Genomic DNA, 15,960 nt, shown 5'->3' with positions numbered 1-15,960 from the left:
ACAAACAGCCAACACAGATAGAGAGGGATGAGTGGTTTTCTGTCCTGTAAGAGTCTCTGATAAATATCAAAAGTGATTATTTAATCTACCATAAACGTTCCTGGATCTGATATAATGGGAGAATAATGAAGCTGCCCATTGAAGTAACGTGACAATCCAAAAGTAAGGCAAACGAGAATATTTTCACAGGCAGGTACAGAGACAAATGATAAATTGATTGCTCACTGTAATTGGTTCTGAGTCCAAATATATTAATCAACGTAAGATTATAGAACGCAAGATTTTTTTTTTAAAATCTGGGATGCAAAGTCAAATAAACGTGGATGAATGCAGCACATTTCGCAACATGCAGTAAACTAATGTACAGTGACTCACTGTGTCTTGCCATAATTCTCTGGGCCTATTTTCACCAGAGGCAGTTTAAATCTGTGCACTGAAAAACAGGCAGAAGTGGCAGCTGATAAGAAGGAGTCAGTGAATCATTGCTGGAACTTGGAGAATGAAAACCTTCTGGTTTGTTAAACTAATACATTGAATCATGATTCCGAGCTGCAAAGTTCAGTTCTATTTAGGGTGAAGTGAGTCTCCGATGAATGTGAGAGAATATGGATGCCCTCTGAAAATGTAGTTGCTGCAATATGGGAGTAATGTTCTTTCCTTCTGCAATAGTTTTGTTCACTGGATTTTGCCACTTCTTACCGGCCCTGGAGGTTAGGTTAGCTGGGGCTCAGTGGGTAGCAGCACGCTTGCTTTTGGGTCAGAGGTCATGGGTTCAAGACCCACTGCAGAGGCCAAGGCCCAGGAGCTAAGCTGACACAGCTGGGCATCATTGAGGAAGCACTGAAGGGCATGCTGCACTTCAGATGAGATCTTGAACCAAGTGCCCAGCTGCCCTCCTGATGAATATAGACAATTGTGTTGCGCTATTTGGTAGAAGAACAGGGGAGTTACCCTGGTGCCTTACGCCAATATTAATACGTCAATCAAGACCACTAAAAACAGATTTCTGGTCATGAACATATTGTTGAGTGGGAACTTGCTTTCAGCATATTGGTGACTGTACAATAATCTTTATTAGTGTCACAAGTAGGCTTACATTAACATTGCAATGAGGTTACTGTGAAAATTCCCGAGTCGCTACACTCGGGCGCCTGTTTGGGTACACGGAGGGAGAATTCAGAACGTCCAATTCACCTAACAAGCACGTCTTTCGGGACTTGTGGGAGGAAACCGGAGCACCCGGAGGAATCCCACGCAAACACGGGGAGAATGTGCAGACTCCGCACAGACAGTGACCCGAGCCGGGAATCAATCCCGGGTCCCTGGTGCTGTGAAGCAACAGTGCTAACCACTGTGCTACCGTGCCACCCTGTATTTGAAGTACCACACTTCGGAGCTAATCTATTGTCTGTAAAGCACTTTGGGATGTGCTGAGGTCATGAAAGGAGCTATATGAATGCAAATGATTTATTTGTCGCTTATGCTCAGCTCAACAATATTTGTTTTCAGCCTTTTTCCTTCTACAGAACCTTCCAATCCCATGACTTCTACAACCTAGAAGTATAAGGACAGCAGGTACATGGGAACACCGCCACCTGAAGGTTTCCTTCCAAACAACACATTGTGGTGGGGGGGGTGGGTCCTGCTGAAGAGGACCACCCCCCCCCCCCCCCCCCCATGCCTCCCCTTGGCAGATTCCCCAGCCGCGGGGCAGGCAAAACATTCAAAATGGTGTTGAGTTGGGTAAGATCAGAAGATCCAGTCACCAGCCAATGGCGAGCTGCCTACACCGCCAGAAAGCATGTCACAGGGCGGTGGGAAATCCTGGCCGCCATTTTTAACAAAAAAATATTATTTTTTTTCAATATTTGGTTCCTCGACAGTAATGGAGGTCTCCAAAATGTAAAATAAACAAATCCCCTCTCTGGTGGAACCCCTCACCCACCTCCCTCAGCGCAAATTTCACAGGAACTCCAGCAGGTCCCCCAGCCACCCCGAGGCAGTGGGGGGAGAAGCTGACCTCAACCCCAACAGAACCCACCTTGAGCAATGAATGAGGTGAAGGCTAAAATGTCTGCTCCCGCTTCATCCTGCAGCTCCGGCAGGTCTGACACCCAGAATATGGCCTCCAGGAGACCCGGCTCCAGTTCCGTATGCAGAACCTCGAACATAGTGCTGAAAAACGACCCCCAATGTTTCTCCAACTTCGGGCAAGACCAGAACATATGGACATGATTTACTGGGCCCCTCCCACACCGCTCGTCCTCCACCCTTCAAACAGCTGGCTCATCCTTGCCTTTGTTAAGTGCATCCTGTTGCAGCACTTTTAATTGAATCAACCCCAGCCTCCCATTTGGCCTTAATCCCTTCCATGGACTACTTGGCCTCCTCCATAATCCCGCTGTAGATCGCTGAAACGACTCCATTCTTTATCCCCCAATGAAGCATTTCCTCCAATAATGAGGAGGATGGCGCCACGGGAAAGCTCGGGAAAGTCTTGCAGAATTAGGCGTCTGCATATTCCTGAAGCTCTCCTCACACTGGAGCCCATACTTCACCCCCTCTAAAGTTGTGAATCATCCCTGCACAAACAGATCCTTCATCTCTTTTACCCTTCCCCCTCCCATCTCCGGAAGCTCTCTTTCATCCTCACTGGCTCGAACCCATCATTCCCTCTTATTGGCATCAAAGAACAAAGAACAAAGAAAAGTGCAGCACAGGAACAGGCCCTTCGGCCCTCCAAGCCTGCGCCGACCATGCTGCCCATCTAAACTAAAATCTTCTACACTTCCGGGGTCCGTATCCCTCTATTCCCATCCTATTCATGTATTTGTCAAGATGTGGAGATGCCGGTGTTGGACTGGGGTGAGCACAGTAAGAAGTCTTACAACACCAGGCTAAAGTCCAACATGTTTGTTTCAAACACTAGCTTACGGAGCACTGCTCCTTCCTCAGGTGAATTCACCTGAAGGAGCAATCTGGGGCGGGCCTAGCCCCTGAAGGTGCGGCCCGACGCCGGAGTGATTCACGCTACTCCGTCCCGCCGGGACCCCCCACTCTGCCGGGTACAGGTGAATCCCGCCCTTCGACTCCATACTCCCAGAATGCCTTGATCCACTGCAATTCACATACCCCCACAACCGGTCCACAGCAGACACCAGCTCCCTGGCACCAGACTTATCCCTGGAGCATCTTGACAACAAAGACTCCCACGTCAGACTCCTATTTATTGGCTACAGCTCTGCCTTCAACACCATGATTCCAGCCAAGCTCATATCAAAACTCCAAAACCTAGGGCTTGGCTCCTCCCTGTGCAACTGGATCATCGACTTCCTGACGCATTGACCATAACCAGTTAGGAGAAACAACATCTCCTCCACGATAAGGCTGCATACTTAGCCCCCTATTATATTCCCTTAACAACGTCAGCAAAACTAAGGAGCTGGTCATTGACTTCAGGAAGAGAAGTATCGTACAGATCGCTGTCTGTATCAATGGTACCGTGGTGGCAATGATAACTTGCTCTTCATCAGATCGTTATCTTACCATGTGTGTATTAATAAATATCCTGGTTTGGACAAGTCACAAGTCGTTCTGTGGATTCCTTGCTAAACATTGAACACAGAATACAACACTGAGTGCGGCCCAGTCACAGCGGGCCATGGCTGGGAACGTCGGCGGCATTGCCCAGTTGCTGGCCAACATGGGGTCGACACGGAGGGAGGTGGCCCAAACCCAGAGGGAGATGGCCCAAACCCAGAGGGAGATGGCGCAGTCACTGGCTGGTGTGACACAGACACAGAAGATGGTGGCACAATCAATGGGTGATGAAGCACAGTCTCAGGCGGAGATGGTTCACTCCCTGTGCTCCATTCCTGTGAGCATGGAGACCCTGGCCGAGACCAGAGCGGGCCTCCACGATTGGCAGCGCCAGGTGGCGGGGGGCCTCAGGGGATGGCTCCACTTCCCATAGAGTATCCCATGGACCATCGTGCACCAGAAGGAGGAGGAGGGGATGGGGTCCGCGCCAGTGACTCCTAAAGAAGCAGTGCCGGAACACCACAGCACCTCAGACACCCGCCTCCTGTTCCTGCCGCATCTGGTGGGCAGCGAGCAGAATTACTACCACGACTGGTAATATGTTGTATCCTTTGTCTTTACTTCCAGACTGACCCGATATAGTGTTGACAAACAATACATCAATCAAAAGATTGAAACAACACTAATTTATTGTTGCACTACTAATTAAATGAAGTTTGCACTACTGAGCTACAGATGATAAACAAATGATATTGAATCTGTACTACAAATCTTCCTCACAAACACAGCATCATCCCAGTTCGGGACATACACACAGACCAACACCACTAACTTCCCTTCCATTGCCCCAGTCACTATCACATATCTTCCCCCCTGGTCCGCTTCTCTATCTGGAACTTCAACCGGTCAACCACCAGTGTCGCCACCCCCAGGCCCTACTGTCGAAGCCAAAATGGAACACATGGCTCATCCAGCCCTTCCTTGGCCTCACCTGGTCCTTTTCCCGCAGATTGTCTCCTGTAACAGCACCACTTCCACCTTCAGGCCCTTTAAATGTGAGAAATCTCAGGCTCTCTTCACCAGTCCCCCCAAACCTCATGCGTTCCATGTCACCACTCTGACCCTCCCCCGCCCTTCCTACCCACCATGACCATCCTCCCAGGCCCCGCCTAGTAGGCAGGACCCAGCCTTAGTGACTGTCCCCTCCCCCTCCCCCTCTTCCCAGCCACCCTCCACCACTTCCTCTCAAAAACACCTTGCCCCCGCCCCCACACCATTCACACCTACCAGGGCCATCAAAACCTGTCCATACAGATTACAATGACTGCGGCCCCTCCCCCCCCCCCCCCCCCCCCCCCACAAAAAAAAAATTCTCCAACAACCATAAATCCCAAACCACCCGGTCCAAACCCCCATTACATCAAAAAGAAGTTAACTGTAACACCCATACAAGGAAAAAACAAGCGAGAGAAAAAAAGCAAAAGAAATGCTCAGTTAAAAACTGCTAAAGTCCAAATTCAGTCCAGTCCCAGGCCTCCTGCCTTCACAAACGCCTCCGCCACTGTCTCAAAATAGTAAACCTTGCCGTTGCACGTGACCCACAGCTTCGCTGGATAGACCACACCAAACCACACGTCGCACTTGTACAACACCGCTGTCAAGTCCTGGTATATACATATACCCTTGCCTTCCCACTCCACCTCGTGCTTCTGCTTCACCCACCTTAGAATCTTCTCCTTCACAAGTACATCGTGGAAAGAGGCGATCATTGCTTTCAGTGGTTTGTGCGTTCTCAGCTTCAGCCAGAGCAACAGGTGGGCCCCGAACATTTCTGAGTGGGAGGGATCCTCCCCCTCCCCCATCAACTTTGCTAGCATATCGGCGAAGTATTCTGTCAGCCTCTGGCCCTCCACACCCTCAGGCGCACACCATCCTCAGATTTTGTCTCCGCTGCCAGGTCTTCTACCTTGGCTCTCAGCCCTCTGTTGATCCCTTCCCACCCTCCGCCTCTCCTCATCCATCGAGGTGAACTGGTCACAATGCCGAGACAAGGCCTCCTCCACCCCTTCATTTTATCCCCCTGCTCCTGCACCGCTGTTGATGTTCTCACTAACTCCTCTCTCAAGGGGCTCACCCACCCACGTCTTAAGCGAGGCCATCTTCACCGTCTGATGCCTTTCGAAATGCTTCGAAAACAACTGTTTGAACTTTCCAGCCATCACTTCAGTCATCTTCTCCACCCTGATGGGTGTGGCCCCACCCAATGGGCTCCCTCTCCCGCCATCTTTCCTCCTACTGCGCCCTCACCCACTGGCAGAGTTTTGCTCATTGCCTTTCTGCCTGGATTCTTCCTTCCTTCCAAACCTTCCCACAGCTCCTCACGGACAAATCTTCCCCAAAAACTGGACGTAAAGGGCCTAAAAAAGACTGCTCTGGCAGGAGCCGCCAAACATGCGACTTCCACCTACATGCCTCAACTGGAAGCCCTCCCGGCCGCCATCTTGAAGGGAACAATATCCTTTACTGTCACTGGGTCAAAACCCTGGAACTCTCACCCAAAAGCACGCCCACCTACACCACATGGACTGCAGCAGTTAAAAAAAAGAACTCACCACCACCTTCACAAGGCAATGGCAGATGGGCAACAAATGGTGGCCTTGCCAATGATGCTCACATCCCATGAAAAAATAAATAAAAGCTAATGACAGTCGGTTGGAGAATAATGCTTTGTTGCTACAGATCATTAATACCACTAGAGGAATAGATGATTAATTACAATGTAGGTGATCTTGATCACATTCATATTTGACTTGAAACATTAAAACTCTCTCCACAGACACTGTCAGGCCGACTGACTCTTTGCACTTTATGTTTTTTATTTATTACAGCATAAACTTTCATCGGGTTTGCCGCAAATCTGCAGAAAATGGAAATAAATGCGTGTAGTCTTCCACTTTAGGGATGCTTCCCTTTTGCTTAGAAAGCCAAGTACAATCAGATGTTCATCACACCGTCAATCCATTTAGTCTGGTCAAACAGCCAGTGTTTTGTGAATTCAATTAAGTTTGGTGCCTTGAGGCAGATGAGAGTATTTCTGAGATCTATACTCTTCTGCTGTTTAGTTTCCAACACCATCTAGCTTTATTGCTTCTATCCAGCTGCTGAATTCTTTGCCAACAGTTTGCAACCTCATAATCAACAGAATGTTGATGTTTTCCTCCAGTCCTAGCAATCTTTGGAGTGCTTTTTCCTTCAGCCTGACATTAATATAATTCAGCGTCGAACATATCACCTACAGTTTGATGCTATTAACTTGAGGTCTGCTGAAATTTCTAGATACGATGGCGAGACTGGAAGCTGTGTTATTACTGGGCTGCTGTTCCCAACTCAAGACAAGTTCCCCCATCATGTAGTTTTTCTTTTCATTATGTCAATCCATTTTCTTTGTTCCGTTGAATGACCTTGCAGTGACTGGTGAGCTTGAATGGGAATACAGAAAGATGCTACAGTGCTTCGTCCTCTTACACTTGGGGACCTGGATTTGAATCTAACCTGGATCACTGGGATGAAAGCCTCCCCTTGTCGCTGACTGCAGGCTTCCTCCACAAAGTTAGTTCAACCAGTCTTGTCCCTGGTCAACATAGGGCCCCGACATAAAGTTGACAAGTTATTACAATTGGAAATATCACGCAGAAAGGTCACTGGAATGCAACGTGGAAAGAGTCACGCCAATGCCAGAAATCAGTGTTTTTTCAAGTTTGGGTTGAGGGCATGTTACTGGAGATCCTAATTTGAATAGAACAGGAGTCAGCACCACAAAGACATACTGGGCGAAATTCTCCGACCCCCACGACGGGTGGGAGAATAGCGGGAGGGCCTTCCCGACATTTTTGCCGCCCTCCCGCTATTCTCCCCCCCCCCCCCCCCCCCCCCCGCCGAAGTCCCTACCCGAATCGCTGCCGCCGTTTTTTTACGGCCGGCAGCGATTCTCAGCTGTTAGATGGGCTGAAGTCCCAGCCCTTTCCGCCGTTTTTACGAACGGCAAACACACCTGGTCTTGCCGTTCGTAAAAACGGCGTCACAAACTCGCTTTTTATAACCATGGCACCGATTGGCACGGCAGTACCACGGCCGTGCCAAGGGTGCCATGGGCCCGTGATTGGTGGGCACCGATCGCGGGCAGCGGGCCCGATGCCCGCGCACTACTTGTCCTTCCGCCGCCCCGCAGTATCCATTCGCGGGGCGGCTGAGGGGCAACCCGGCCCGCGCATGCGCGGGTTTCACGCAAAAACGCGATGACGTCACCCGTGCATGCGCGGGTTGGAGTCTTCCAAACTGCGCATGCGCGGCTGACGATATATGACGCGTCAGCCGGCGCTAACTCCAGCAAGCGGGCTTAACGCCCGGGTTTTACGGCAGCTTTACGATTTCTCCCGTTTTGGGAGAATCTTGCCCACTGTTAGGTGATTGGACATTCGGAATTCTCCCTCAGCGTACCTGAACAGCCGCCGGAATGTGGCGACTAGGGGCCTCTTTTGTCACATTTTCTCCCAAATTTGCACCCACCAACAATAATCAGTAATAAATACAATGTCAATCTCCACATCAACAACAGCAATCCATCCTCCCACCAAACCCCAAACATTAGTCCGCATGTTAACATAAACAAATAACAAAAAGGAATCAGGAATCACCCATAGTCACCATTAACACACACAGTCCCCCTCCCCCCAACCCTCCCAACCACCCCCACCACCACCCACCACCAACCCCCCCCCCCTCCTCAATGTTCGATGCTATCCAATTCTTGAAAGTGCATAATGAATAATGCCCATGAATTGTAGAACCTCTGCATCCTTCCCCTCAGTTCAAACTTAACCTTCTCAAGAGTTAAGAATTCCAACAGGTCTCCCCGCCACTCCAGGGCACAGGGTGGAGAGGTTGCTCTCACCATAACAGGAATTGTCTTTGGGCGATCAACGAGGCGAAGGCTACAACATCTGCCTCCGCACCCGTTTCCAACCCCGGCTGGTCCGACACCCCGAATATGGCCTCCCGAGGGCCCCGGTCCAGTTTCACATGCACCACTTTAGAGATTACCCTAAAAACCTCCTTCCAGTAATCCACCAGCCTTGGACAGGACCAAAACATATGAACGGGATTTGCGCACCACCACTTCCGCAACGTTCACACACATCTGCTACCCCCTCAAAGAGCCGGCTCATCGTCGCCTTGTGAGATGTGCTTTATGTGCCACCTTCAGATGTATCAGCCCCAATCTCGCCCACGAGGTGGAGGCGTTCACTCTCCGGAGCACCTCACGCCAGAACCCTCCATACCCTCTCCCAACTCTTCCTCCCACTTTGCTTTGATCCCTTCCAGTGGTGCCTTCTCCTCTTCCAAAATAGCCCCGTAAACCGCCGACACTACCCCCTTCTCCAGTCCCCCTGTCGTCAGCACCTCCTCCAGCAATGTGGAGGCCGGCTCCACTGGGAAGCTCTGTATCTCCTTTCTGGCAAAATCTCAAACCTGCTTGTATCTGAACATTTCCCCCTGCTCCAGCCCATACTTTTCTCCCAGCTCCTTCAATCCTGCAAACCAACCCCCAAGAAACAAATCTGTTAGTGTCTTAATCCCCTTCTCCTCCCATTTCCGAAAATTTCCGTCCCACTTCCCTGGCTCAAATCAGTGGTTCCCCCGAATCGGAATTTCCCTTGATCCTGCCCCCGACCCGAAGTGTTGCCGAAACTGCCTCCAAATTCTCGATTAAACTATTATTACCGGACTCCCTGAGTATTTCCCCGGGGCCATCGGGAGCGGCTCTGTCGCTATCGCTTTCAATCCCGACCCCCTGCACAAACTCTCCTACATTCTGACCCACTGGGAATCAACCCCTCTGACCCAGCTCCACACCTTCTCCACATTCGCCGCCCAGTAGTAAAACATCAGGATCGAAAGACCCAAATCCCCTGCCTGCCTTCCCCTCTGTAGCAGCACCTTTCTAACTCTGGCCACCTTCCCTCCCCATATGAACAAGGTAATCATTGCTTCAATCTCTCTATAAAATGCCTTTGACAGGAAAATCAGCAGGCATTGGAAAATAAACAGAAATCGCACAAGTGCCTCTTTTCAATGAAATAAAGATTAGGAAAAAAGCCTCAGATATCTTTCTTTCTCCTCAACGAAGGATTTCTCCCCAACATAGCTGACAGGCCTCTGAACCATCTCTGACCCATTTCCCACAATTCTACTCTCCCTCCCAGAACCACGATAGTGTTTTCCTTGTCCTCACCTTCCATCCCACCAGTCTTTGTATTTAACACATCAGCCTCCACAAATTTCCCCAACTCCAGCATGATGCCACAACCAAACATATCTTCCCTCCCCTCTCAACATTCCGAAGGCACCCCCAGTCCAATCCTTTACATCATCCCCAAAACACATCCCCTTCCCATGGCACCTTCCCATTCAATTGTCGAAGATATAATAATAATAATTTTTATTATTGTCACAAGTAGACTTACACTGCAATGAAGTTACTGTGAAAAGCCCCTAGTCGCCACATTCCGGCGTCTGTTCAGGTACACTGAGGGAGAATTCCGAATGTCCAATCACCTAACAGCATTTATTTCGGGTCTTGTGGGAGGAGCCCGGGGAACCCGGAGGAAACTCACACAGTCCCGGGGAGAACGTGCAGACTCCGCACAGACGCTGACCCAAGCCGGGAATCGAACCTGGGTTCCTGGCGCTGTGAAGCAACAGTGCTAACCACTGTGCTGCCGTGCCGTCTCGTGCTCTACTCGGAGATTAGACATGGCAGAGAGCAGCGGAAATGCTTCAATAACATCCTCAAATACCTCCTTGGAAAAGTACAACATTCCCACTGGCAACTGGGAATATTTGGCCCAGGACTGCCCAAAGTGGAGGAAAAGCATCTGGAAAGGAGCGGAACACCTCGGATGAAATTCTCCATTTGGAAGACATTGGTGCCTGGAACTCGCTGCTGGAGGAGGTGGTGGAAGCAGGGACGACAGTGACATTTAAGGGACATCTTGACAAATACAGGAATAGGATGGGAATAGCGGGATACGGACCCCAGAAGTGCAGAAGATTTTAGTTTAGATGGGCAGCATGGTCAGCACAGGCCTGGATGGCTGAAGGGCCTGTTCCTGTGCTGTACTTTTCTTTGTTCTTTGAAAGGAGCACGTGAATATCTGGGAACCTCAACCACCCGCTCCTCCAACCACCACCCGACCCACCTGTGACAGAGGCTGTAGTCACCTGAGAACTCATTTTTAATGTGCAAGCAAATCATACTCGAATCCGAGGGACTGTCTCAGAAGAAGATTTTAATTGGGTATTTATATGTGGGCGAGGTGCAGAACTTTAAATGGTCTGTCAGAAAGAATTTTTTAAAAGTTCAAGCAGTGAGAGAAATCAGTGTTGGGTTGATCTAGGAAGAAAATAATTAACCTGATACTGGTTTGCAGCAGTACACTGTTTGGTAAGGAAGTTTTCTTGTCAAAGCTGTCTGCAATATTTAATTATTTCTTTAATATATTGGGTTAGACGGAAACAAGAGCACAGGAATAGATGATTCAGCACAACTGGTCTTCACAGGTTTTTAGCAGCCTTTGACAAGTCTTCAACTTCACCCTATCACCCTTTCACCCTGTCACCTTCATGGGTATATTTGGCTTCATCTATCTGGCAGCATCACGGCCTAGTATGGCAACTGCTCGGCCCAAGACTGCCAGAAGCTTCAGAGAGTCGTGAACACAGCCCAGTCCATCACACGAACCCCCTCCCATCCATTGACTCTATCTACACCTCTGCTGCCTGGGGAAAGACCCCTCCCACCCGGCTTACTCACTCTTCCAACTTCTTCCATCGGGCAGGAGATACAGAAGTCTGGGAACACGCACAAACAGATTCAAAAACATCTTCTTCCGTGCTGTTACCAGTCTCCTAAATTACCCTCTTATGGACTGATCTGATTAATACTACACTTCTGTATACTTCACTCGGTGCCAGTGTCTCTGGGCGAAATTCTCCGACCCCCACGACGGGTGGGAGAATAGCGGGAGGGCCTTCCCGACATTTTTGCCGCCCTCCCGCTATTCTCCCCCCCCCCCCCCCGCCGAAGTCCCGACCCGAATCGCTGCCGCCGTTTTTTTACGGCCGGCAGCGATTCTCAGCTGTTAGATGGGCCGAAGTCCCAGCCCTTTCCGCCGTTTTTACGAACGGCAAACACACCTGGTCTTGCCATTCGTAAAAACGGCGTCACAAACTCGCTTTTTATAACCATGGCACCGATTGGCACGGCAGTACCACGGCCGTGCCAAGGGTGCCATGGGCCCGCGATCGGTGGGCACCGATCGCGGGCAGCGGGCCCGATGCCCGCGCACTACTTGTCCTTCCGCCGCCCCGCAGTATCCATTCGCGGGGCGGCTGAGGGGCAACCCGGTCCGCGCATGCGCGGGTTTCGCGCAAAAACGCGATGACGTCACCCGCGCATGCGCGGGTTGGAGTCTTCCAAACTGCGCATGCGCGGCTGACGTCATATGACGCGTCAGCCGGTGCTAACTCCAGCAAGCAGGCTTAACGATTTTCGTTAAGCCCGTCTTGCCGGACCCTACGGCGTCGGGCTGCTAGCCCCGACCGGGGACCAGAATCGGTCCCCGGTCGGGAAGGGGCGCGCTGCCGTATAACCCGCCCGGGTTTTACGCCAGCTTTACGATTTCTCCCGTTTTGGGAGAATCTCGCCCTATGTATTTACATTGTGTCGCTTGTGTTTCCCTATTACGTATTTTCTTTTCATGTACTAAATGATTTATTTAAGCTGAAAAACACTTTTCATTGTACCTCGGTACACGTGACAATAACAAAACCAATCCAATCAAAATCCAATCCAAACATCTCTGCCATTTGCCTCAATAATTCAGTTCCACATCTTGCCATTCTCCGAGTAAAGATGTTTCTCCTGAATCCCGAATTGGATTTATTATGGAATATTTTGGACCTGCTCGTGTTGGACTCTCCTGTAAATGGGAATAAGTGCTCTGTACCTACCCTATCAAACCTTTCGCTAATTTAAAGTTCTGCAAGGTTTTCCGCCAGCCTTCTCTTCTCACAAGAAAAGACTCCAGCTTGTTCAGCATTCCCTAATAAGTATATTCTCTCAGGTGTGCTGCAGTGGTCAATAGATCAATCACGATCAATATTTTACAATGCAAAAATGCATGAAAAGTTCATCTTTTTTTCATTAATTCTTTAAATCTGTGCATTTATTGTCCATCCTTTTTTATCAGTATGAATGGCTTGCTAGGTCACTTCAGAGGGTCTTTGCAAGCCAATCCTGGTGTCATGAGGGACTTTGAGTAACACTATATTGCTTCAAACATTGTTTACACAAATCAATAGCCGATCAATGTGAAACTAAAAATGATTAATCACCCTCTTCGAATTAATCTTTAATAAATGACTTTATGTGAAACATTAGCTGGAGTGTTCAAAGGTCAAATTGTCAGTTGTGTGACCCTGACCATCAAGGAAGACAAGAGCAGCAAAATAATGGGAACATGGTGACCTCTGTTCCATATCATTGCGCAAAACTCTATCTTTCAGCATGTGAAAGAAAATTTAATTTTAGCGCTCCATACCTTGTGAAAACTAGTACTTGGAGGCGGAAAACTAGAGATTGTTTTCAAATCCTTCCCCACCTTTGTAATCTCCTCCATCTCCACAACCCCCCAAGAGAAGTTGGTCATGAGACACATCAACTCCAGACTCCCAGAATACCTTGATCCACTGCAATTTGCATACTGATACAATCGGTCCACAGCAGACGCCATCTCCCTGACCCTACACTCATGCCTGGAGCTTCTCAACAAGCACTCCTATATCAGACTCCTATTCATTGACTACAGCTCCGTCTTCACCATAATCACCATAATCCCAGCCAAGCTCATATTAAAACGCCAAAACCTAGGACTTGGCTCCTCCTTCTGAAACTTGATCCTCGACTTCCTGACTCATCGACCACAATCAGTAAGAATAACAACAACACCTCCTCCATGATAGTCTTCAATACCGGGGCACCGCAAGGCTGCGTACTTACCCCCTACTATGCTCCCCATACACACACGACTGTGTGCCAACATTTGACTCCAACTCCATCTACAAGTTTGCTGAAGCCACAACCATAGTAGGTCAGCGCTCACATGATGAGGAGTCAGAGTACAGGAGGGAGATATAGAATCTGGTGGCACGGTATAACGCCAATCTCTCCCTCAATGTCAGCAAAACTAAGGAGCTGGTCACTGAATTCGGGAGGCACACCCCTGTGCACACCCCTGTCTGCATCAACGAGGTGGAGATGGTTGACAGCTTCAAATCCTTGGTGTGCACATCACAACAATCTGCCATGGTCCACCCACATCAACGCTACAACCAAGAAAGCACAACAGCGCCTATACTTCCTTAGGAAACTAAGGGAATTTGGCATATCCACAATGACTCTTACCAATTTTTACAGATGCACCATAGAAAGAATTCTATCTGGCAGCATCACAGCCTGGTATGGCAACTGTTCGGCCCAAGACCGTAAGAAACTACAGAGAGTCGTGAACACAGCCCAGTCCATCACACAAACTCACCTCCCATCCATTGACACTAACTACACGTTCCGCTGCCTTGGGAAAGTGGGCAGCATAATCAAAGACCCCTCCCACCAGGTTTATTCTTTCTACCAACCTCTTCCAGTGGGCTGAAGACATAAAGTCTGAGAATATGCACTAACAGATTCAAAAACAGTTTCTTTCCCGCTGTTACCAGACTCCTGAATGACCCCTTATGGACAGAACTGATCTCTCCACACATCAGGCGAAATTCTCCCCTACCCGGCGGGGCGGGGGGTCCCGGCGTAGCGGAGTGGGGCCAACCACTCCGGCGTCGGGCCTCCCCAAAGGTGCGGAATTCTCCGCACCTTTAGGGGCCAAGCCCTCACATTGAGGGGCTAGGCCCGCTCCGGAGCGGTTGGCACCACATCGACTGGCGCCAAAACCGGCAACAGCGGCCTTTGACACCCGGCGCCGGAGCTGGCCGAAAGGCCTTTGCCGGTTCGCGCATTCGCCGGTGCGTCAGCTGCAGCTGACATCACCACCGGCGCATGCGTGCTGGGGGATTCTCTTCCGCCTCCGCCATGGTGGAGGCCATGGCGGCGGCGGAAGAAAAAAAGTGCCCCCACGGCACTGGCCCGCCCGCCAACCGGTGGGCCCCGATCGCGGACCTGGCCACCGTGGGGCACACCCCGGGGTCCGATCGCCCCGCGCCCCCCCCCCCCCCAGGATCCCAGGGGCACGCTCACGCCGCCGATCCCGCCGGCACAGATGTGGTTCAAACCACGGTGGGAGAGGCCTCCCAGCGGCAGGACTTCGGCCCATCGCGGGCCGGAGAATAATGGCAGCACAGAAACCCGTAGCCTCCCGTCAGCCCCCGCCATTCTCCGAAGCGGGCGGCGGGATTGGCGGCATGCCAACATTTTGCGGGTGGGAGAATTCTGGACATGGCGGGATTTTCGGCGGCCCCGGGCGATTCTCCGACCCTGCTGGGGGTCGGAGAATTTCGCCCATCTTCTCTACTGAGTAGTACAACACTCTGTATGCTTCATCCGATGTCTATGTCTACGTATTTACATGGTATATTTATGTATGTCCCTGGTTTCCATGTATGGAATTATCTGTCTAGACTGTACGCAGAACAATACTTTTCACTGTACATCAGTACAAGTGACAATAAATCTAAATCTAAATGTAAGATATCTACACCACTAATTCTGCTCTCTTGCACAACTTTAATGGCTCCATCTTAGTTGTTTGTGTCTTCAGTTGCCTTGGCCCCAAATTCTGGATTTCCCCAAACCTCTCCACCTTTCTGCTTAATTTGCCACCTTCAAGATGTCCTTTAATGCCGCCTTTGAAAAGCCTTTGAATCATTAGACCTGTCCTGGGCAGGATTTTCTGCCTCCCTGTGCCACGTTCTGCAGTGGCAGAGGCAGAGCACCATTGGCCGGTGGTGGGATCTTCCCATCCTCCCGCTGCCAATGGGTTTTCCCATCATTCACACCCTCTGCCGCCAGTGTTTTATGGGCAGTAATGCAGACATTGCTTTATAATGCTCCTGTGAAGTGTCCTTGGGGCATTTCATTACATTTAGCGACTATTTAGGGACTATATAAATACAAGTTGTTTTTGTTGTTGTTACATAGAATATACAGTGCAGAAGGAGGCCATTCGGCCCATCGCCTCGGTCATGATATACATCCAGGTATATGATGGAGTGCAGACAGGCAGTCATTGACACACAGGATGACCAGTGAGCACACACAACACAGCAGCCAATCACCAGACAGGACACTGC

Source organism: Scyliorhinus canicula, chromosome 4 (genome assembly GCF_902713615.1).
Source record: "Scyliorhinus canicula chromosome 4, sScyCan1.1, whole genome shotgun sequence".
In the NCBI taxonomy this organism is placed as follows: Eukaryota; Metazoa; Chordata; class Chondrichthyes; order Carcharhiniformes; family Scyliorhinidae; genus Scyliorhinus; species Scyliorhinus canicula.
This window is presented reverse-complemented; position numbering follows the sequence as displayed.